This window comes from Bombina bombina, chromosome 1 (assembly GCF_027579735.1).
Source record: "Bombina bombina isolate aBomBom1 chromosome 1, aBomBom1.pri, whole genome shotgun sequence".
NCBI lineage: Eukaryota > Metazoa > Chordata > Amphibia > Anura > Bombinatoridae > Bombina > Bombina bombina.
The window spans coordinates 217,123,943-217,149,302 of NC_069499.1; positions in this window are offsets into that span (position 1 = coordinate 217,123,943).

The window sequence follows — 25,360 nt, forward strand, 5'->3', positions numbered from 1 at the left end:
CAGAAGAACCATTATCAGTATCAGAATGATGATGTTCATTTAAAAATTCATCTGAAAAAAAGAGAAGTTTTAAAAGACTTTTATGTATACTAGAAGGAGAAATAACAGACATAGCCTTCTTAATGGATTTAAAATAAATAAAATCTCTTATGTTATCAGGAACACTCTGAAAATTAGATGTTGACGGAACAGCAACAGGTAATGTAACAGTACTAAAGGAAATTTTATCTGCATTAATAAGTTTGACATGACATGCAATACAAATAACAGCTGGAGAAAAAGATACCAAAAGTTTATAGCAGACTTAGCTTGGTAGCTCCAGCACTGTGCAGTGATTTTCCTGTAGTAACTTCTGACTCAGTTGCAACGTGGAACATCTTGCAATATGTAAAAGAAAAAAACAACATATAAAGCAAAATTGATCAAATTCCTTAAATGACAGTTTCAGGAATGGGAAAAAAATGCCAGTGAACAAGCTTCTAGCAACCAGAAGCAATAAATAATGAGACTTAAATAATGTGGAGACAAAAATGACGCCCATATTTTTTAGCGCCAAAAAAGACGCCCACATTATTTGGCGCCTAAATGCTTTTGGCGCCAAAAATGACGCCACATCCGGAACGCCGACATTTTTGGCGCAAAATAACGTCAAAGAATGACGCAACTTCCGGCGACACGTATGACGCCGGAAACGGAAATAGAATTTTTGCGCCAAAAAAAGTCCGCGCCAAGAATGATGCAATAAAATGAAGCATTTTCAGCCCCCGCGAGCCTAACAGCCCACAGGGAAAAAGTCACATTTTAAGGTAAAATATGTTAAATTAAAATGCATTATCCCAAATATGAAACTGACGGTCTGAAAATAAGGAAAGTTGAACATTCTGAGTCAAGGCAAATAAATGTTTGAATACATATATTTAGAACTTTATAAACAAAGTGCCCAACCATAGCTAGGAGTGTCACAGAAAATAAGACTTACTTACCCCAGGACACTCATCTACATATAGCAGATAGCCAAACCAGTACTGAAACGAGAATCAGCAGAGGTAATGGTATATATAAGAGTATATCGTCGATCTGAAAAGGGAGGTAAGAGATGAATCTCTACGACCGATAACAGAGAACCTATGAAATAGACCCCTTAGAAGGAGATCACTGCATTCAAATAGGCAATACTCTCCTCACATCCCTCTAACATTCACTGCACGCTGAGAGGAAAACCGGGCTCCAACTTGCTGCGGAGCGCATATCAACGTAGAATCTAGCACAAACTTACTTCACCACCTCCATCGGAGGCAAAGTTTGTAAAACTGAATTGTGGGTGTGGTGAGGGGTGTATTTATAGGCATTTTAAGGTTTGGGAAACTTTGCCCCTCCTGGTAGGAATGTATATCCCATACGTCACTAGCTCATGGACTCTTGCTAATTACATGAAAGAAATATTCAAACTCGAAGTCAGATGACAGAAGATCTTCGTGCCATTTGAGAAGGACAAAGAGAAATTATACAGGTCCTTAGAGGAGTTGAACAAGGACAAAACCGGATTGTGCAGATTCTAGAAGATATGTTTCATTTCTTACGGGAGGTGCATGCTGGGCCATCTGCTGCTGAGCCATCTCATCTTGGTACTCCTCCATCTCCTCCTCAGCTTGGTCATCCCAGTACTCCTCCTTCCCCTCTTCCCACAACATTTCCGATGAGAACTCGTCGGAGGGGGCAGTTGCCCCCCCCAGAGCCTCAATCTCGTGGGAAGAGGGGAAGGAAGAGGCAGTAAGTATTTTTTGAGATATATTTTTATTTTGTATTTATTTAATGTGTAATGGATAGGTATGTGATGATGTGGTTTTCATGCACTTGTGGACCACACTCTGTATATAATCTGCTTCTATGGGACTGGGTCCATGGAGGCAGATTGTTTGCAGAGTGTGGGTTATAAGTGTGTGGACACCACATCATCACATACCTATCCTTGTTCATGATATTGATTGGTTTCTGTGATGTGATGTCCAAACTGTTTACCTAATCTCAAACAAAATGACCATTACAATTATACATGATGGCATATTACTGTTTGAATGCCAATAACACAGCTTAAAGGGACAGTCAGAACATTATTGTTTACAAAGAAAACACTGTATTACGCATTATCAAGTTTGAAACAAAAACATAGAGAAATACACGTGTGACTTATGTGATTACCCTTGCATCTATGCCTCTGAAAAATGACCACTTATTTATGTTATTTTGACAGACCAACATTTTAGACAATCAATGATCAATCCAGGGTAAATATGCTGTATGAGCTCAAGGTTTTCTATATGAAAATGCTATCAAAATGCCCTCTAGTGGTCAAAATACATTCAGATTAGATGCACTCTTCAAGCTCTAAGAAATGAGCAGATGAACCTCCTAGGCTTAGCTAGCAACTAAGAATAACAAGAGAACTATGATAAATTGGTGAGAAACGTTTGAGATAATTTGTATTTTAAAAATTGCATTTTTAAGAATTAAAATCATTATTGGTTTTCAAGACTGTCCCTTTAAAAAATGACATATGCTAACATATACTAATCTTTTGTGATTGTTGGTATATCTACATGTACTTGTTCAAACAAGAAATATTGGAATAGGATTTCTATTGACGTGTTAAATAAAGTCTATTTTCTTAAACAGACATTGTGTTTGAATTATTTAAGAAAGACATTTAATTTACAAGGAATATGGTTTCAGGTCCTTTTAGGAGTTACTAAAGAAATATATGCTCACAATAATATATTTGGAGATGAAACAATGTGGAATTCATACATGACACAATACTCAACATTTACATTAAAGGGATAGTATACAATCATTTTCAGAGAAATGCATGTAATAGACACTACTAGAAACAACAAGATGACCACATACTGATATCAAATATCAAGTGGAAAATAAGACAATACCCCTTCATTTGCATATGAAAAGACCCTTTACACAAACAGGAGCAAGCTGGAGAAGGTAGCTGATGGTACTCACATCAAACTTTGAGGCTTGGCGAGGAGTCTGAAAATTACTGCAATGTTATTTAAACATAAGCAAAACTAGACATTTTTTTGGAAAAAAACATAATTTATGTAAGAACTTACCTGATAAATTAATTTCTTTCATATTAGCAAGAGTCCATGAGCTAGTGACGTATGGGATATACATTCCTACCAGGAGGGGCAAAGTTTCCCAAACCTTAAAATGCCTATAAATACACCCCTCACCACACCCACAATTCAGTTTAACGAATAGCCAAGAAGTGGGGTGATAAAAAAAAGGAGCGAAAGCATAAAAAAAATAAGGAATTGGAATAATTGTGCTTTATACAAAAAATCATAATCACCACAAAAAAGGGTGGGCCTCATGGACTCTTGCTAATATGAAAGAAATGAATTTATCAGGTAAGTTATTACATAAATTATGTTTTCTTTCATGTAATTAGCAAGAGTCCATGAGCTAGTGACGTATGGGATAATAAATACCCAAGATGTGGAACTTCCACGCAAGAGTCACTAGAGAGGGAGGGATAAAATAAAGACAGCCAATTCCGCTGAAAAATTAATCCACTACCCAAATCAAAAAAAGTTTCAATTTTTATAAAGAAAAAAACTGAAAATATAAGCAGAAGAATCAAACTGAAACAGCTGCCTGAAGTACCATTCTACCAAAACTGCTTCTAAAGAAGAGAAAACATCAAAATGGTAGAACATAGTAAAAGTATGCAATGAAGACCAAGTCATTGCTTTGCAAATCTGATCAACAGAAGCTTCATTCTTAAAAAGCCCAGGAAGTAGAAACTTACCTAGTAGAATGAGCCATAATCCTCCGAGGCGGGAATCCACCCGACTCCAAATAAGCATGATGAATCAAAAGTTTAAGCAAGATGCCAAATAAATGGCAGAAGCCTTTTGACCTTCCTAACACCAGAAAAGATAACAAATAGACTAGAAGACTATCTGAAATCTGAATAGCTTCAACATAAGATTTCAAAACTCTTACCATATCCAAAGAATGTAAGAATCTTACCAAAGAAGTCTTAGTAAAAGACAATAATTCCTCCCTAATGTTGATAGAAATCACAACTTTAGGTAAAAATTGAAATGAGGATAGCAAAAACCACCTTATCCTGATGAAAAAAATCAGAAAAAGGAAACTCACAAGAAAGAACAGATAATTAAAAATTGTTCTAGCTGAAGAGATGTCTAAAAGAACAATACTTTCCATGAAAGCAAATAATGTCTAGAAAAAAACATATGCTCAAATAGAAAAGCCTGTAAAGCCTTTAGAACTAAATTAAAACTCCAAGGAGGAGAAATTGGCTTAATGACAGGTTTGATAAGAACCAAAGCCTGAACAAAATAATGAATAACAGGAAGGAACACTACCTTACCCTGATGAAAAATCAGAAAAGGAGATCCACGAGAAAGAGCAGAAAACTCAGAAACTCTTCTAGCAGAAGATATAACCAAAAGGAACAATACTTTCCAAGAAAGTAATTTTAATGTCCAGAGAACGCAAAGGTTCAAACGGAGGAGCCTGTAAAGCCCTCAGTACCAAATTGAGACTCCAAGGAGGAGATATTGACTTAATAACAGGCTTGATACAAACCAAAGCCTGTACAAAACAATGAATATCAGAATGAATAGCAATCTTTCTGTGAAAAAGAACAGAAAGAGTAGAGATTTGTCCTTTCAAATAACTTGCAGACAAAACCAACCTGAAAAATTGTAAAATTCTAGGAATTCTAAAAGAATGCCAAAAGAATTTATGAGAAGAACACCAAGAAATGAAAGTCTTCCAAACTCGATAATAAATCTTTCTAGAGACAGATTTACAAACCTGTAACATAGTATTAATCACTGAGTCAGAGAAACCTCTATGACTAAGAATCAAACGTTCAATCTCCATATCTTCAAAATAAATGATTTGAGATCCTGATGGAAAAATGGGCCTTGAGATAAAAGGTCTGGTCTTAACGGAAATGTCCAAGGTTGACAACTGGCCATCCGAATGAGATCCGCATACCAAAACCTGTGAGGCCATGCTGGAACCACCAGCAGTACAAACGAACGCTCCATTAGAATTTTTGAAGAACTAGAGGCGGAAGATATAGACAGAATGATAATTCCAAGGAAGTGTCAAAGCATACGCTACTTCCGCCTGAGGATCCCCGGACCTGAAATAGGCCCCTGGGAAATTCCTTGTTAAGACGAGAGGCCAACAGATCTATTTCTGGAAGCCCTCACATCTGAAAAATTTAAAAACATATCTGGGTAAAGACCATTCTCCCGGATGTAAAGCTTGATTAACAGAGATAATCCGCTTCCCAAACGTCTATACCTGGGAAAAGGACCCCAGAATTTAGATAGGAGCTGGATTTAGCCCAAGCAATTATCCGAGATACTTTGTCACAGTCTAAAGACTGATAGTCACACCCTGATGATTGACATACACCACAGATGTGATAATGTCTGAAAAAACAATAAACGTCTCTTCTTCAAAAGAAACCAACTGAAGAACTCTGGGAATGCACAGAGTTCCAAAATATCAAATGGCAATCTCGCCTCCTGAGATTTCCAAACCCCTTGTGCTGACAGAGAACCTCAGACAGCCTCCCAACCTAAAAGACTCGCATCTATAGAGATCATGGTCCAGGTTGAAAGAATCGAAGAGACCTGTAGAACTAAATGATGGTGATCTTAACCACCAAATCAAAGATAGATAAACATAGAATTCGAAGATTTAAAAAGTAAAAACCTAGAATCCCTGCACCATTATGCAGCATAAAAAACTGGAAAGGTTTTCTATGAAAATGAGCAAAGGAAAATTAATCCAATGCTGCAGCCATAAGACCTAAATTTCCATGCATATATAGCAACTGAAGGAAATAATAGAGACTGAAGGTACCGACAGACGGAACCCAATAAGAAAAAAAAAAATCACTTATCTGTTAGAGACAAAGACAGTGACACAATCTATCTGGAAACCTAAAAAAGGTGACCCTTGTGTGAGGAATCAAGAGCTTTTGATAAAAAGATACTCTAACCATGTCTTGAAAAAACAAAATTGAATCATATGAGATTCCGTAGTCTCAGAAAATAAAAATAATCTGAATGAAATCAGAAATGAAGATAATGCTATCACTAACCAGAAAAAGTCAGAATAGACCATATACATACCAATCTAAAAGATGGTACATTTATATAATAAAAAGATTTTCTATCTTTGGAACAATGAATAGTTGAATAAAACCCCAAAACCCCGATCCTAAAAATGGAACTGGAATAAATACCCCAGAAGATTCCAGATCTTGAGCAGCGCTTGATCCTCAACAGGTGATCAACCGCACTTCAACATTACCCAAAATATATGGGACTGAAACACCTTACTGGAATAGCTGGAATATAATAGAGAGAAAAAGACTTCTCACAGACGGTTTTACTTCAAATTTTATTTGTACCCAAAATCTAAGAATTTTGGACCGAATAGAACCAAAAAAACTTCTAAATAAAAACATGTTACTTGGGTAAGAATTTAGAATTTTGTTCTTTAGTAAGAACAACCAAACTAAAATAAGCTTAAAGTTTTAGTCTAAGAACTTAATCTTGAAGCCCAGAGTAACAGTTAAGAATTGAATCCAATATGAATCAAATAATTGATTATCTTGGAAAAAAGAAATAAGGATTTTTTAGAAATCACAAAATTTCTTCTAGCTAAAAACAGCTAAAAAGACATAGATTAAACCTCATTTGTGAAAATATTCAATAAAAATTAAGAAACAAATAAAATTATTAGCATGTTAATCCAGTTAAGGAACCAGAACACACCGGACTTGCATAAACAAAAATGCAAGACAACAAGACAAATGCAACAGCACCCAGTCTGAACCTCAAATGAGCAGTAGACTTTGTCCCATAACAATGCTAAATAATACATAATCTGATACTTGATCTTTAAAGTAAACAGAAAAAATGGAGCAAAAGCAACATCATCCAAATAAATTACAGGTCCAAGAAAAGTACCTGAAAATAAAAAAATTTCCTTAAATAGGATACAACCATTTAAAAAGAAAAATACTATTTTGCTATAGAAACAATAGCATAATTAAGCAGGAGTAGAGATAGCCCCATTAAATTGGAGAACCCTCAAAATTGAATTTAACTGCCGGCAAAGAATATAATTTAAAACCTTTGAAGAAAATTGTCAGCCTATTCCATTCCCTAGTATGAAGGAATGGAAAAAAACCTCTGAAGACACAGAAGATAAAATAAGCAGAAATAAAATGTTAGCTAGTTTTGAAAAAGAACTAGTTACCTCAATATCCAAAATAATCAACACCTTTTCAACAAAAAACAAATGTACTCTAATAAAAAATAAAAAAGTAGATTTGTTAGTGTCAATATCTGATGAAGAAAAGTTCTGAAAGAGAAAAAACATCATCAGAGAAGGATAATTCAGTATGTTGTTGGTCATTTGAAACTTCATAAAAAAGAAGTTTGAAAAGACCTAAAAATTTTTTAATAGAAGGCACAAAGTCAGACAAAGCCTTAACCTAGAATCAGAAAAATATTCTTATAAATTTTCTAAGTATATCTTGTACATAAGATGTAAAAAGAAAAGCAATACATAAAGCATAAATACTAATGGATTCTGCATGTAAAAGTTTATCATGATAACTTATTACAAACCATAGCTAAAGATAAAGATTCATAACATTTAAAATAAATGAACTTAGCTTTGGTAGGACTTCTTAGTCAACAGGAATCCCTCAGTATGTTCTGATCCAGGAATAATTTATGGAAAATCTTGCAATATGTAATAGAAAAAAACAACATATAAAGCAAAATTATCAAATTCCTTAAATGACAGTTTCAGGAATGGGGAAAAATGCAAAACAAACAAGCCTCTAGCAACCAGAAGCAACAAAAAAACATAATTTATGTAAGAACTTACCTGATAAATTCATTTCTTTCATATTAGCAAGAGTCCATGAGCTAGTGACGTATGGGATATACATTCCTACCAGGAGGGGCAAAGTTTCCCAAACCTCAAAATGCCTACAAATACACCCCTCACCACACCCACAAATCAGTTTAACGAATAGCCAAGAAGTGGGGTGATAAGAAAAAAGTGCGAAGCATGAATATAAGGAATTGGAATAATTGTGCTTTATACAAAAAATCATAACCACCACAAAAAAGGGTGGGCCTCATGGACTCTTGCTAATATGAAAGAAATGAATTTATCAGGTAAGTTCTTACATAAATTATGTTTTCTTTCATGTAATTAGCAAGAGTCCATGAGCTAGTGACGTATGGGATAATGACTACCCAAGATGTGGATCTTCCACGCAAGAGTCACTAGAGAGGGAGGGATAAAATAAAGACAGCCAATTCCGCTGAAAAAAATCCACACCCAAAAATAAAGTTTAAATCTTATAAAGAAAAAAACTGAAAATATAAGCAGAAGATTCAAACTGAAACAGCTGCCTGAAGTACTTTTCTACCAAAAACAGCTTCAGAAGAAGAAAACACATCAAAATGGTAGAATTTAGTAAAAGTATGCAAAGAAGACCAAGTTGCTGCTTTGCAAATCTGATCAACCGAAGCTTCATTCCTAAACGCCCAGGAAGTAGAAACTGACCTAGTAGAATGAGCTGTAATCCTTTGAGGCGGAGTTTTACCCGACTCGACATAAGCATGATGAATTAAAGATTTCAACCAAGATGCCAAAGAAATGGCAGAGGCCTTCTGACCTTTCCTAGAACCGGAAAAGATAACAAATAGACTAGAAGTCTTTCTGAAAGTCTTAGTAGCTTCAACATAATATTTCAAAGCTCTAACTACATCCAAAGAATGCAATGATTTCTCCTTAGAATTCTTAGGATTAGGACATAATGAAGGAACCACAATTTCTCTACTAATGTTGTTAGAATTCACAACCTTAGGTAAAAATTTAAAAGAAGTTCGCAACACCGCCTTATCCTGGTGAAAAATCAGAAAAGGAGACTCACAAGAAAGAGAAGATAATTCAGAAACTCTTCTGGCAGAAGAGATGGCCAAAAGGAACAAAACTTTCCAAGAAAGTAATTTAATGTCCAATGAATGCATAGGTTCAAACGGAGGAGCTTGAAGAGCCCCCAGAACCAAATTCAAACTCCAAGGAGGAGAAATTGACTTAATGACAGGTTTTATACGAACCAAAGCTTGTACAAAACAATGAATATCAGGAAGATTAGCAATCTTTCTGTGAAAAAGAACAGAAAGAGCAGAGATTTGTCCTTTCAAGGAACTTGCAGACAAACCTTTATCCAAACCATCCTGAAGAAACTGTAAAATTCTCAGAATTCTAAAAGAATGCCAGGAAAAATGATGAGAAAGACACCAAGAAATATAAGTCTTCCAGACTCTATAATATATCTCCCTAGATACGGATTTACGAGCCTGTAACATAGTATTAATCACAGAGTCAGAGAAACCTCTTTGACTAAGAATCAAGCGTTCAATCTCCACACCTTTAAATTTAAGGATTTGAGATCCTGATGGAAAAAAGGACCTTGCGACAGAAGGTCTGGTCTTAACGGAAGAGTCCACGGTTGGCAAGAGGCCATCCGGACAAGATCCGCATACCAAAACCTGTGAGGCCATGCTGGAGCTACCAGCAGAACAAACGAGCATTCCTTCAGAATCTTGGAGATTACTCTTGGAAGAAGAACTAGAGGCGGAAAGATATCTGCAGGATGATACTTCCAAGGAAGTGACAATGCATCCACTGCTTCCGCTTGAGGATCCCTGGATCTGGACAGATACCTGGGAAGTTTCTTGTTTAGATGAGAGGCCATCAGATCTATTTCTGGAAATCCCCACATTTGAACAATCTGAAGAAATACCTCTGGGTGAAGAGACCATTCGCCCGGATGTAACGTTTGGCGACTGAGATAATCCGCTTCCCAATTGTCTATACCTGGGATATGAACCGCAGAAACTAGACAGGAGCTGGATTCTGCCCATACCAGAATTCGAGATACTTCTTTCATAGCCAGAGGACTGTGAGTCCCTCCTTGATGATTGATGTATGCCACAGTTGTGACATTGTCTGTCTGAAAACAAATGAACGATTCTCTCTTTAGAAGAGGCCATGACTGAAGAGCTCTGAAAATTGCACGGAGTTCCAAAATATTGATCGGTAATCTCACCTCCTGAGATTCCCAAACCCCTTGTGCTGTCAGAAACCCCCACACAGCTCCCCAACCTGTAAGACTTGCATCTGTTGAAATTACAGTCCAGGTCGGAAGAACAAAAGAAGCCCCCTGAACTAAACGATGGTGATCTGTCCACCACGTCAGAGAGTGTCGTACAATCGGTTTTAAAGATATTAATTGAGATATCTTTGTGTAATCCCTGCACCACTGGTTCAGCATACAGAGCTGAAGAGGTCGCATGTCAAAACGAGCAAAGGGGATCGCGTCCGATGCAGCAGTCATAAGACCTAGAATTTCCATGCATAAGGCTACCGAAGGGAATGATTGTGACTGAAGGTTTCGACAAGCTGATATCAATTTTAGGCGTCTCTTGTCTGTCAAAGACAGAGTCATGGACACTGAATCTATCTGGAAACCTAAAAAGGTTACCCTTGTCTGAGGAATCAATGAACTTTTTGGTAAATTGATCCTCCAACCATGATCTTGAAGAAACAACACAAGTCGATTCGTATGAGATTCTGCTAAATGTGAAGACTGAGCAAGTACCAAGATATCGTCCAAATAAGGAAATACCACAATACTCTGTTCTCTGATTACAGACAGAAGGGCACCGAGAACCTTTGTAAAAATTCTTGGAGCTGTTGCTAGGCCAAACGGTAGAGCCACAAACTGGTAATGCTTGTCTAGGAAAGAGAATCTCAGAAACTGATAGTGATCTGGATAAATCGGAATATGCAGATATGCATCCTATAAATCTATTGTAGACATATAATGCCCTTGCTGAACAAAAGGCAGGATAGTCCTTACAGTTACCATTTTGAATGTTGGTATCCTTACATAACGATTCAATATTTTTAGATCCAGAACTGGTCTGAAGGAATTCTCCTTCTTTGGTACAATGAAGAGATTTGAATAAAACCCCAGCCCCTGTCCCAGAACTGGAGCTGGCATAATTACTCCAGCCAACTCTAGATCTGAAACACAATTCAGAAATGCTTGATCCTTCGCTGGGTTTACTGGGACACGGGAAAGACAAAATCTCTTTGCAGGAGGCCTTATCTTGAAGCCAATTCTGTACCCTTCTGAAACAATGTTCTGAATCCAAAGATTGTGAACGGAATTGATCCAAATTTCTTTGAAAAAACCTAATCTGCCCCCTACCAGCTGAGCTGGAATGAGGGCCGCACCTTCATGTGGACTTAGGAGCTGGCTTTGGTTTTCTAAAAGGCTTGGATTTATTCCAGACTGGAGATGGTTTCCAAACTGATACCGCTCCTGAGGATGAAGGATCAGGCTTTTGTTCCTTGTTGTGACGAAAGGAACGAAAACGATTATTAGACCTAAATTTACCTTTAGATTTTTTATCCTGTGGTAAAAAAGTTCCTTTCCCTCCAGTAACAGTTGAGATAATAGAATCCAACTGAGAACCAAATAATTGATTACCCTGGAAAGAAAGGGAAAGCAGAGTAGACTTAGAAGACATATCAGCATTCCAAGTTTTAAGCCATAAAGCTCTTCTAGCTAAAATAGCTAGAGACATATACCTGACATCAACTCTAATGATATCAAAGATGGCATCACAAATAAAATTATTAGCATGTTGAAGAAGATTAACAATGCTATGAGAATTATGATCTGTTACTTGTTGCGCTAAAGCTTCTAACCAAAAAGTTGAAGCTGCAGCAACATCTGCTAAAGATATAGCAGGTCTAAGAAGATTACCTGAACACAAGTAAGCTTTTCTTAGAAAGGATTCAATTTTCCTATCTAAAGGATCCTTAAAGGAAGTACCATCTGCCGTAGGAATAGTAGTACGCTTAGCAAGAGTAGAGACAGCCCCATCAACCTTAGGGATTTTGTCCCAAAACTCTAATCTGTCAGATGGCACAGGATATAATTGCTTAAAACGTTTAGGAGTAGTAAATGAATTACCCAAATTATTCCATTCCCTGGAAATTACTTCAGAAATAGCATCAGGGACAGGAAAAACTTCTGGAATAACTACAGGAGATTTAAAAACCTTATCTAAACGTTTAGATTTAGTATCAAGAGGACTAGAATCCTCTATTTCTAATGCAATTAGGACTTCTTTAAGTAAAGAACGAATAAATTCAATTTTAAATAAATATGAAGATTTATCAGCATCAACCTCTGAGACAGAATCCTCTGAACCAGAAGAACCATTATCAGAATCAGAATGATGATGTTCATTTAAAAATTCATCTGAAAAATGAGAAGTTTTAAAAGACTTTTTACATTTACTAGAAGGAGGAATAACAGACATAGCCTTCTTAATGGATTTAGAAACAAAATCTCTTATGTTATCAGGAACACTCTGAGCATTAGATGTTGACGGAACAGCAACAGGTAATGTAACAGTACTAAAGGAAATATTATCTGCATTAACAAGTTTGTCATGACAATCAGTACAAACAACAGCTGGAGGAACAGATACCATAAGTTTACAGCAGATACACTTAGCTTTGGTAGATCCAGCACCAGGCAGCGATTTTCCAGAAGTATCTTCTGACTCAGTGTTAACGTGGGACATCTTGCAATATGTAATAGAAAAAACAATATATAAAGCAAAATTGATCAAATTCCTGAAATGACAGTTTCAGGAATGGGAAAAAATGCCAGTGAACAAGCTTCTAGCAACCAGAAGCAATAAATAATGAGACTTAAATAATGTGGAGACAAAAGTGACGCCCATATTTTTTTAGCGCCAAATAAGACGCCCACATTATTTGGCGCCTAAATGCTTTTGGCGCCAAAAATGACGCCACATCCGGAACGCTGACACCTTTGGCGCAAAAAAACGTAAAAAATGACGCAACTTCCGGCGACACGTATGACGCAGGAAACAGAAATTTTTTTTGCGCCAAAAAAGTCCGCGCCAAGAATGACGCAATAAAATGAAGCATTTTCAGCCCCCGCGAGCCTAACAGCCCACAGGGAAAGAAGTCAAATTTTAAGGTAAGATAAAAATTGATTTATTCATATGCATTTTCCCAAATATGAAACTGACTGTCTGAAATAAGGAACGTTGAACATCCTGAGCCAAGGCAAATAAATGTTTGAATACATATATTTAGAACTTTATAAAAAAGTGCCCAACCATAGCTTAGAGTGTCACAGAAAATAAGACTTACTTACCCCAGGACACTCATCTACAAGTTGTAGAAAGCCAAACCAGTACTGAAACGAAAATCAGTAGAGGTAATGGTATATATAAGAGTATATCGTCGATCTGAAAAGGGAGGTAAGAGATGAATCTCTACGACCGATAACAGAGAACCTATGAAATAGACCCCGTAGAAGGAGATCATTGAATTCAAATAGGCAATACTCTCCTCACATCCCTCTGACATTCACTGCACGCTGAGAGGAAAACCGGGCTCCAGCCTGCTGTGAAGCGCATATCAACATAGAATCTAGCACAAACTTACTTCACCACCTCCACGGGAGGCAAAGTTTGTAAAACTGAATTGTGGGTGTGGTGAGGGGTGTATTCATAGGCATTTTAAGGTTTGGGAAACTTTGCCCCTCCTGGTAGGAATGTATATCCCATACGTCACTAGCTCATGGACTCTTGCTAATTACATGAAAGAAAAAGGACTATATAAATAGAGATAAAAAACATATTTGTGTTTTTAAAATGAGTGTATAATGACCCTTTAATAAAAAATACGACGACATAACATCTAGAAGAAGTAGGCATCTCATATTTAGCATATGATAAAGGTCAATGCATATTAATTACTTGATTCTAATAAAATAGCGCATATTTTGGAATTCGATATGTTGAAAATTAAACACAACACAGTCATTAATCATAAAAAGGAACATATTGTTGACAAACATATTAAACAAGATGGACTATATTCATGGATTTGCACTTGCCTCAAAATATCTTATGCTGGAAAACATTTTGCTTTCATTCGTTTATTCAACGAGACAGCCATCAAAAGAGAATGTTGTGTTCTTTATCAGCTATGGGTCAACAATGTAAATGATTCACACAATCCATACTCGACATGGTTTGAAACTTGGATTCTCATTCACAAACGTGTGTTACTTGCAAATTCAAATATTGTGGGACTACGTAATCCAATCAGACGCTTTTTACACCTTGGCATGTGAAGTCTTAATTAACATGGCGCATCCTTCATTGCGTAAAAACGCCATCCAATAAAAATCGCATCCTTGATCGCGTAAAAACGTCATCCAATAAAAGGCGCATCCTTGATCGCGTAAAAACGTCATACAATAAAAAGCGCATCCTTGATCGCGTAAAAACGTCATCCAATAAAAGGTGCATCCTTGATCAAGTAAAAACGTCATCCAATAAAAGGCGCATCCTTGATCGCGTAAAAACGTCAGTCAATACAAAGACTCATTGGACAGCCTGGCAGGTGACGTCTTAAGCAACATGGCGCATCCTTGATCGAGTAAAAACCTCAGCCAATACAAGGACTCATTTGATAGCTTGGCATATCAATAAGAAACGTATTTATATTTTAGAAACTAGTATATGTCTATATTGCTAGCTATGAATGTCACGCTAGATAACGTAATACTGTGATATATGAAATAGAATCTATTATTGAAAATAAGGAAATATTTCAGTAGAAGCAGAGGATTATTAACTAAACTATTTAGCAAGCAGCATGGTTTAAATAGACATGATAACAACATTTTAGGTTACACGATTATGTACGACATTGCAATTTGAAATACATTGCAACAATAAATGGAAATCTTTGGATTATTGTGTTTCATGTCCCTTTAACTGAGAAATAATGCTAGGAGATGCATTCAGAAAATAGGGATGTGTTATATATTATATGTTAAAGCAACAGTCAACACCAGAATTTTTGTTGGTTAAAAAGAAAGATAATCCCTTTATTACCCATTGCCCAGTTTTGCACAACCAACACAGTTATATATTAATATACTTTTTACTTCTGTTATTATCTTGTATCTAAGCTTCTGCTGACTGCCCCCTTATTTCAGTTCTTTTGACAGACATGCAGTTTAGCCAATCAGTGCTCACTCCTAGCTCACTTTACATGCATGAGCTCAATGTTATCTATCTGAAACATGTGAACTAATGCCCTCTAGTAGTCAAAATGTATTCAGATTAGAGGCAGTCTTCAAGGTCTAAGAAATTAGCATATGAACCTCCTAGTTTTAGCTTTCAAATAAGAATACCAAGAGAACAAAGCAAAATTGGTGATAAAAGTAAATTGGGAAGTTGTTTTAAATTGCATGCCCTATTTAAATCATGAAACTTCTTTTTGGACTTGACTGTTCCTTTAACTATAGCTATGGTGTCCATCTTTACCATTTAAAAGGTACACATGATAAATACATATGTCATTGATGTTTTCAGATATGTTTATATTGTTTTGGAATAACAATAATGACACATGTATTGATCAAACGTGTCACTTATTCAAGTTGAAATATGGTCAGCCTACCTATAGCCATATATCATAGGATAATTACATTTAAAAAATAATAAGAGAAAGATTTTAATCATCTAAAATATGCGCATTACACACAGTGATTGATTTGGTTACACTACTACAATAAGATATAAGTGAAATTGGAATACATGTGCTGTCAACATTCAAATAAGAGTCTTTTTAAAATAAGATTATATGTCCTTGTTCATGTAAAAAGGACAAAAACGCATTAGAAATGCATATCCATTCCTTAACAATTGTGGTCAGCATCACTTCAAGGGACATGAAATACAAACAATTCAGATTCAGGATTCACAGAGGATACTATTTACATCAAATTACTAATTTACAGAGATTATCTCATTGTATCAATCCTGGGATCATTTGTTAAAGGTGCATCAATTCACGAATAGTTTACAAATGAACACATGGATGTGAACTTAAAAAAAATAATATATATATATATATATATATATATATATATATATATATATATATAAAATCAATGTATATATTTGTATAGGAAATTAGTACATCTGACAAGTATCCCCGCTTGCTTTCCCCCAGAAATGCACAAGAGAATTGTGGGTAAGATATGCAAATCAGATATGCAAATTCTCAGTTTTTTTTGCTTCAAAAATACTGTTTTGACACAGCGATCCTTTTAAACAGGAATATGACAGCAATATATATATATATATATATATATATATATATATATATATATATATATATATATATATATATATATACACACAAACAGCAAGATATATAGATATAGAAATTCATTCCTATGCTAATCATAATCTTGCAAAGATAAACCTTTAGGAAAGGTATATAAAGAAAATGAATCAAATTAAATTGGAGATGTAAATATTAAAGTCATTTACAATTGTATTAGATCTATGAATCATGAAAGACCATTATTTGGTTTCCGGTCCCTTTAAGGATTAACCACATAAACTATAGATTTCAATCAATGACATGAATAAAGAGGACAAAGAATAGTGGAATGACATGTATTTTATTATTATGTCATAAAACATAAACAATGTTAAGCAAAAACATGTTGAAAAAACTGAAAAATTGCAGCCATTTGAGTGCATCACAGTCCTTGGAGGGAGTTGACAAGGGCCAACAAAGGCCAACACAGCTCCATTGGAGCCATTTGACAAGGTAAAAGAGTGCATCACAGTCCATGGAGGGAGTTGACAAGGGCCAACACAGCCCCATTGGAGCCATTTGACAAGGTAAAAGAATGCATCACAGTCCTTGGAGGGAGCTGACAAGGGCCAACACAGCCCCATTGGAGCCATTTGACAAGGTAAAAGAGTGCATCACAGTCCTTGGAGGGAGCTGACAAGGGCCAACACAGCCCCATTGGAGCCATTTGACAAGGTAAAAGAGTGCATCACAGTCCTTGGAGGGAGCTGACAAGGGCCAACACAGCCCCATTGGAGCCATTTGACAAGGTAAGAGAGTGCATCACAGTCCTTGGAGGGAGTTGACAAGGGCCAACACAGCCCCATTGGAGCCATTTGACAAGGTAAAAGAGTGCATCACAGTCCTTGGAGGGAGTTGACAAGGGCCAACACAGCCCCATTGGAGCCATTTGACAAGGTAAAAGAGTGCATCACAGTCCTTGGAGGGAGTTGACAAGGGCCAACACAGCCCCATTGGAGCCATTTGACAAGGTAAAAGAGTGCATCACAGTCCTTGGAGGGAGCTGACAAGGGCCAACACAGCCCCATTGGAGCCATTTGACAAGGTAAAAGAGTGCATCACAGTCCTTGGAGGGAGTTGACAAGGGCCAACACAGCCCCATTGGAGCCATTTGACAAGGTAAAAGAGTGCATCACAGTCCTTGGAGGGAGTTGACAAGGGCCAACACAGCCCCATTGAAGCCATTTGACAAGGTAAAAGAGTGCATAACAGTCCTTGGAGGGAGTTGACAAGGGCCAACAAAGGCCAGCACAGCCCCATTGGAGCCATTTGACAAGGTAAAAGAGTGCATCACAGTCCTTGGAGGGAGCTGACAAGGGCCAACACAGCCCCATTGGAGCCATTTGACAAAGTAAAAGAGTGCATCACAGTCCTTGGAGGGAGTTGACAAGGGTCAACACAGCCCCATTGGAGCCATTTGACAAGGTAAAAAAGTGCATCACAGTCCTTGGAGGGAGTTGACAAGGGCCAACACAGCCTCATTGGAGCCATTTGACAAGGTAAAAGAGTGCATCACAGTCCTTGGAGGGAGTTGACAAGGTAAAAGAGTGCAACAGGCACAACAAAAACCAACAGAAACAAAAGGCCAAATGGCAACAATATAAAACCAAAACAGTAACATGTGGATGGAAGAATCTTATGTGCGACCTTGGAGCATCTCCAGATCCTCCACTTACTGGGCATCACCTTCATCGTCCTGTGAATGCTCAGCTCCAGATTCAAACATTAACTCCATACGTTTTATATGTAGTAGAGTTGAACGCTGAACCTGGAGCTGGGCATTCATGTTGTCATGCATCCTTCCAAGGAGCAGCGAGTTCCTCAACACGGCCTGCACTATGCGTGCTAGACTTTCTAGCATGAGCCATGTTGAGTCACAACCTAAAAGAAAGAAATAGAAAAATATTAATGATAATTACACAACATAATATAAATTGATCAAATATACATTGTAATAAGAAAGAGAAATCATTCTTAAAATTAAATATTCGATATTTATTATTTACACATGAAATATGTTCTTCAGATATAAACCATTAAAGGGACAGTTTACTCAAACATGTTCTCCCCTTTAATTGGTTTACAATGATCCACTTTTCCAGCTTGAGTGTATTTAAATTTTTATAAATATTTCCATTGTCCTTACATTGTAAATTTAAATAGTTTATTTATCCTGTGGTATCCACACCTATCCTTAAAGCTTTTGGCCTTGTGGCCAAGCTGTGTAAACACAGCAAGCAGAAGAAATTACACTCCCAGTGGGTTAGAGAAGAGATAAGGTAAGAAAAAATAATATTTCTATTGTTCTATCCAAGTAGTGGTGATTGGTATATGGAGTGATATGATATTAAAGGGACGCTGAACCCAAATATTTTCTTTTGTGATTCAGATAGAGCATGAAATTTGAATCAAATTTTTAATTTACTCCTATTATCAAATATAATTCATTCTCTTGGTATCTTTATTTTAAATGCAAGAATGTAATTTTATATTCAGGACCATTTTTGGTGATCAACCTTGGTTGTCCCTGCTGATTGGTGGATAAATTAATCAACCAATAAAAATAAGTTCTTTCCAGAGTTCACAATATTTAAAAAAATTAGATGCCTTTCAAAATAAAAATAAAGATAGCAAGAGAACGACGAAAAATTGATAAGAGGAGTAAATTATATAGATGATTAACATTGCATGCTCTATTTGAATCACACAAAAAATATTTTGGGTTCAGTGACTTCAGTGACAGTGATGTTGATTTATAATGATACTTACAGCTATGCCTGGGAAGGACGATTTGACACCTAGGACAATGAAGGTTGGGATAGGGGGGAGGGATGGGATTGGGCTGGTGAGGGCTGGGGTGCAGCTCTCGGGGAGCCCGTACAGCTGGGGATTCAGGGGCCTGGTGAGTTTGGGACTGGGCAGGTGGGGGAGCTGTACGGGCCAAAATACGGGGAGAGCGGTGAGGGAGGACAAAGGGATGTTGTTTTGGAGGGACAGGACAGGAGGAATGGGATGGGCCGGGAGTGTCTTCTGTTTGGGGAGGGGCCTGGGCAGGGGCTTCTACAAGGGGAGGGGCCTTGGCAGGGGCATGATGTCCAGAAGTGGAGGTTCCATCTGAAATGTATAATAAAAACAAAATTTATACTTATCTGATAAATTTATTTCTCTTGTGGTGTATCCAGTCCACGGGTTCATCCATTACTTGTGGGATATTCTCCTTCCCAACAGGAAGCTGCAAGAGGACACCCACAGCAGAGCTGTCTATATAGCTCCTCCCCTTACAGCCACCCCTAGTCATTCGACCGAAGACAAGCAAGAAATAGGAGAAACTATAGGGTGCAGTGGTGACTGTAGTTTAAAAATAAAAAACACCTGGCTTAAAATGACAGGTCGGGCTGTGGACTGGATACACCACAAGAGAAATAAATTTATCAGGTAAGCATACATTTTGTTTTCTCTTGTAAAGGTGTATCCAGTCCATGGGTTCATCCATTACTTGTGGGATACCAATACCAAAGCTTTAGGACACGGATGAAGGGAGGGAAAAGGCAGGCCCTTAAACGGAAGGCACCATTGCCTGTAAGACCTTTCTCCCAAAAATAGCCTCCGAAGAAGCAAAAGTATCAAATTTATAGAATTTAGAAAAGGTATGAAGCTAAGACCAAGTCGCCGCCTTACAAATCTGTTTAACAGAGGCCTCATGTTTAAATGCCCATGTGGAAGCTACTGCTCTAGAAGAATGAGCTGTAATTCTTTCAGGAGGCTGCTGGTCAGCAATCTCATAAGCTAAGCGTATTATACTTCTTAGCCAAAAAGAAAGAGAAGTTGCCGAAGCCTTTTGGCCTCTCCTCTGTCCAGAGTAGACAACAAACAAAGCAGATGTTTGACGAAAATCCTTCGTAGCTTGTAAATAAAACTTTAAAGCACGAACCCCATCAAGATTGTGTAATAGACGTTCCTTCTTTGAAGAAGGATTAGGACATAGTGAAGGAACAACAATCTCCTGATTGATATTCTTATTAGATACCACCTTAGGAAGAAACCCAGGTTTGGTACGTAACACTACCTTATCTGCATGGAAATCAGATAAGGGGAATCACATTGTAAAGCAGATAACTCCGAAACTCTTCGAGCCGAGGCGATAGCTACTAAAAACAGAACTTTCCAAGATAAAAGCTTAATATCTATGGAATGCAAAGGTTCAAGCGGAACCCCTTGAAGAACTTTAAGAACTAAATTTAAACTCCATGGCGGAGCAACAGGTTTAAACACAGGCTTGATCTTAACTAAAGCCTGACAAAATGCCTGAACGTCTGGAACCTCAGCCAGACGTTTGTGCAAAAGAATAGACAGAGCAGAAATCTCTGTCCCTTTAAGGAACTAGCTGACAAACCCTTCTCCAATCCTTCTTGGAGAAAAGATAATATCCTAGAAATCCTGACCTTACTCCATGAGTAACCCTTGGATTCACACCAATGAAGATATTTACACCAGCCTGGTGACAGGCTTTCGAGCCTGAATTAAGGTATCAATGACCGATTAGGAAAAACCACGCTTTGATTGCTCCTTGTTCCCCCCTGATGGTTGATATAGGCTACAGTCGTGATGTTGTCCGACTGAAATCTGATGAACCTGACCGCAGCTAGCTGAGGCCAAGCCTGAAGAGCATTGAATATCGCTCTTAGTTCCAGAATGTTTATCGGAAGGAGGGCCTCTTCCTGAGTCCACGAACCCTGAGCCTTCAGGGAGTTCCAGACTGCACCCCAGTCCAGAAGGCTTGCATCTGTCGTTACTATAGTCCATTCTGGCCTGCAGAAACTCATTCCCTTGGACAGATGGACCCCAGATGGCCACCAGAGAAGAGAATCCCTGGTCTCTTGATCCAGATTTAGTAGAGGGGACAAATCTGTGTAATCCCCATTCCACTGATTGAGCATGCAAAGTTGCAGTGGTCTGAGATGTAGGCGGGCAAACGGAACTATGTCCATTGCCGCTACCATTAATCCGATTACCTCCATACACTGAGCCAGACGGACGAGAAATGGAATAAAGAGCACGGCAGGAAGTTAGAAGTTTTGACAACCTGACCTCTGTCAGATAAATCTTAATTTCTACTGAATCAATCAGAGTTCCTAGGAAGGAAACTCTTGTGAGAGGTGAGAGAGAACTCTTTCCTTCGTTCACCTTCCACCCGTGAGACCTTAGGAATGCCAGAACAATGTCCGTATGGGACCTGGCGATCTGAAAAGTTGACTCCTGTATCAGGATGTCGTCTAGGTAAGGGGCTACTGCTATACCCCGCAGTCTTAGAACCGCCAGAAGGGACCCTAGAACCTTCGTAAAGATTCTTGGTGCCGTGGCTAACCCAAAGGGAAGAGCCACAAACTGGTAATGCCTGTCTAGGAAGGCGAACCTGAGAAACTGATGATGATCCCTGTGTATCGGAATATGTAGATAAGCATCCTTTAAATCCACGGTAGTCATATATTGACCCTCCTGGATCATAGGTAGGATGGTTCGAATAGTCTCCATCTTGAAGGATGGGACCCTGAGAAATTTGTTTAGGATCTTGAGATCCAAGATTGGTCTGAAAGTTCCCTCTTTCTTGGGAACTATAAACAGATTTGAATAGAAGCCCTGTCCCTGTTCCTCCTTTGGAACTGGGTGGATCACTCCCATAACTAGTAGGTCTTGAACGCAATGTAAGAATACCTCTCTCTTTATCTGGTTTGCAGATAATTGTGAGAGATGAAAGCTCCCCTTTGGAGATGAAGCTTTGAAATCCAGCAAATATCCCTGGGAAACAATCTCCAGAGCCCAGGGATCCTGGACTTCTCTTGCCCAAGCCTGGGCAAAGAGAGAAAGTCTGCCCCCCACTAGATCCGGTCCAAGATTGGGGGCTACTCCTTCATGCTGTCTTAGAGGCAGCAGCAGGCTTTTTGGCCTGTTTCCCCTTGTTCTAAGCCTGGTTAGGTCTCCAGACTGGCTTGGACTGGGCAAAATTTCCCTCTTGTTTTGTAGAAGAGGAAGATGAAGCTGCGCCACTCTTGAAGTTTCGAAAGGAAAGAAAATTAGTCTGTTTGGTCCTTAACTTGTTGGACCTATCCTGGGGAAGGGCGTGGCCTTTTCCTCCAGTAATATCAGAAATGATCGCCTTCAGTCCAGGCCCAAATAGGGTCTGCCCTTTGAAGGGGATATTGAGAAGTTTAGACTTTGAAGTGACATCAGCTGACCAGGATTTAAGCCATAGCGCCCTACGTGCCTGAATGGCAAAACCTGAATTTTTAGCCGTTAGCTTGGTTAAATGAAACACGGCGTCAGAAATAAATGAATTGGCTAACTTAAGAGCTTTAAGCCTGTCAAGGATATCATCCAACGGGGTCTCTACCTGTAGAGCCTCCTCCAGAGACTCGAACCAGAAAGCCGCTGCAGCAGTGACTGGGGCAATGCATGCAAGAGGCTGGAGAATAAAACCTTGTTGTATAAAGATTTTCTTAAGGAAACCCTCTAATTTCTTATCCATAGGATCTAGGAAAGCACAACTGTCCTCGACAGGAATAGTTGTACACTTAGCTAGGGTAGAGACTGCTCCCTCCACCTTAGGGACCGTCTGCCACAAGTCCCGAGTAGCGGCATCTATAGGAAACATTTTCTTAAAAGCAGGAGGGGGAGAGAACGGCACACCTGGTCTATCCCATTCCTTAGTAATAATTTCTGAAAACCTCTTAGGGATTGGAAAAACATCAGTGTAAACAGGCACTGCAAAGTATTTGTCCATTTTACACAATTTCTCTGGGACTACAATGATGTCACAGTCATCCAGAGTCGCTAAAACCTCCCTGAGCAACACGCGGAGGTGTTCAAGCTTAAATTTAAATGCTGTCATTTCAGAGTCAGACTGAAGTAACGCCTTCCCTGAATCAGAGAAGTCACCCACAGATAGAAGCTCTCCTGCTTCAACTTCTGCACATTGTGAGGGTATATCAGACATAGCTACTAAAGCATCAGAGAGCTCTGTGTTTGTTCTTGTAACCCTGGCAGTTTGGACAATACCTCTGAGGGTATGATTCATAACTGCCGCCATGTCTTGTAAAGTAAACGCATTGGACGCGCTAGATGTACTTGGCGTCCCTTGAGCGGGAGTTATAGGTTCTGACAGGTGGGGAGAGCTAGATAGCATAACCTCCCTTTTGTCAGTCTCAGAAACCTCAGGTGATAAATCTTTAAAAGCCATAATATGGTGTTTATAACTTATAGAAAGGTCAGTGCATTTGGTACACATTCTAAGAGGGGGTTCCACAATGGCTTCTAAACATAGGAGCTTCTAAACAAGGAGTTTCCTCTATGTCAGACATGTTTAACAGACTAGTAATGAGACCAGCAAGCTTGGAAAACACTTTAATAAATGTGAAAAAAGCAATAAAAAAAAACGGTACTGTGCCTTTAAGAGAAAAAACTACCACATAAACTGCAAAACAGTGAAAAAAAGTAGTAAACTCTACAAAATTTTTACAGTGTGTATAAGGGACTAAAGCAGCATTGCACCCACTTGCAAATGGATGATTAACCCCTCAGGCCCAAAAACGAATTAGAAAAACATTAAACCTGTTCAACAGTCAAACACACTGCCACAGCTGTGCTGTGGCTCCTACCTGCCCTTAAAATCGATTTTTGCAGGAACAAAACCCTCTATAGAGGTCCTATAAGCCAGAGGACTCCTTCAGGGAAGCTGGATGTCTTAGACTGAAAACGAAAATAGGCCCCTCCCACCATGCACTCAGAGGGCCTTAAAAAAGTACTCCTAGGAGTAATCTAACAAGCCATGTGGAAAACATAATTTATGTAAGAACTTACCTGATAAATTCATTTCTTTCATATTAGCAAGAGTCCATGAGCTAGTGACGTATGGGATATACATTCCTACCAGGAGGGGCAAAGTTTCCCAAACCTCAAAATGCCTATAAATACACCCCTCACCACACCCACAAATCAGTTTAACGCATAGCCAAGAAGTGGGGTGATAAGAAAAAAGTGTGAAAGCATAAAAAAATAAGGAATTGGAATAATTGTGCTTTATACAAAAAAATCATAACCACCACAAAAAAGGGTGGGCCTCATGGACTCTTGCTAATATGAAAGAAATGAATTTATCAGGTTAGTTCTTACATAAATTATGTTTTCTTTCATGTAATTAGCAAGAGTCCATGAGCTAGTGACGTATGGGATAATGAATACCCAAGATGTGGATCTTCCACGCAAGAGTCACTAGAGAGGGAGGGATAAAATAAAGACAGCCAATTCAGCTGAAAATAATCCACACCCAAAACAAAGTTTAAATCTTATAATGAAAAAAACTAAAATTATAAGCAGAAGAATCAAACTGAAACAGCTGCCTGAAGTACTTTTCTACCAAAAACTGCTTCAGAAGAAAAAAACACATCAAAATGGTAGAATTTAGTAAAAGTATGCAAAGAAGACCAAGTTGCTGCTTTGCAAATCTGATCAACTGAAGCTTCATTCCTAAACGCCCAGGAAGTAGAAACTGACCTAGTAGAATGAGCTGTAATCCTTTGAGGCGGAGTTTTACCCGACTCGACATAAGCATGATGAATCAAAGACTTTAACCAAGACGCCAAAGAAATGGCAGAGGCCTTCTGACCTTTCCTAGAACCGGAAAAGATAACAAATAGACTAGAAGTCTTTCGGAAATTTTTAGTAGCTTCAACATAATATTTCAAAGCTCTAACTACATCCAAAGAATGTAACGATCTTTCCTTAGAATTCTTAGGATTAGGACACAATGAAGGAACCACAATTTCTCTACTAATGTTGTTAGAATTCACAACCTTAGGTAAAAATTTAAAAGAAGTTCACAACACCGCCTTATCCTGATGAAAAATCAGAAAAGGAGACTCACAAGAAAGAACAGATAATTCAGAAA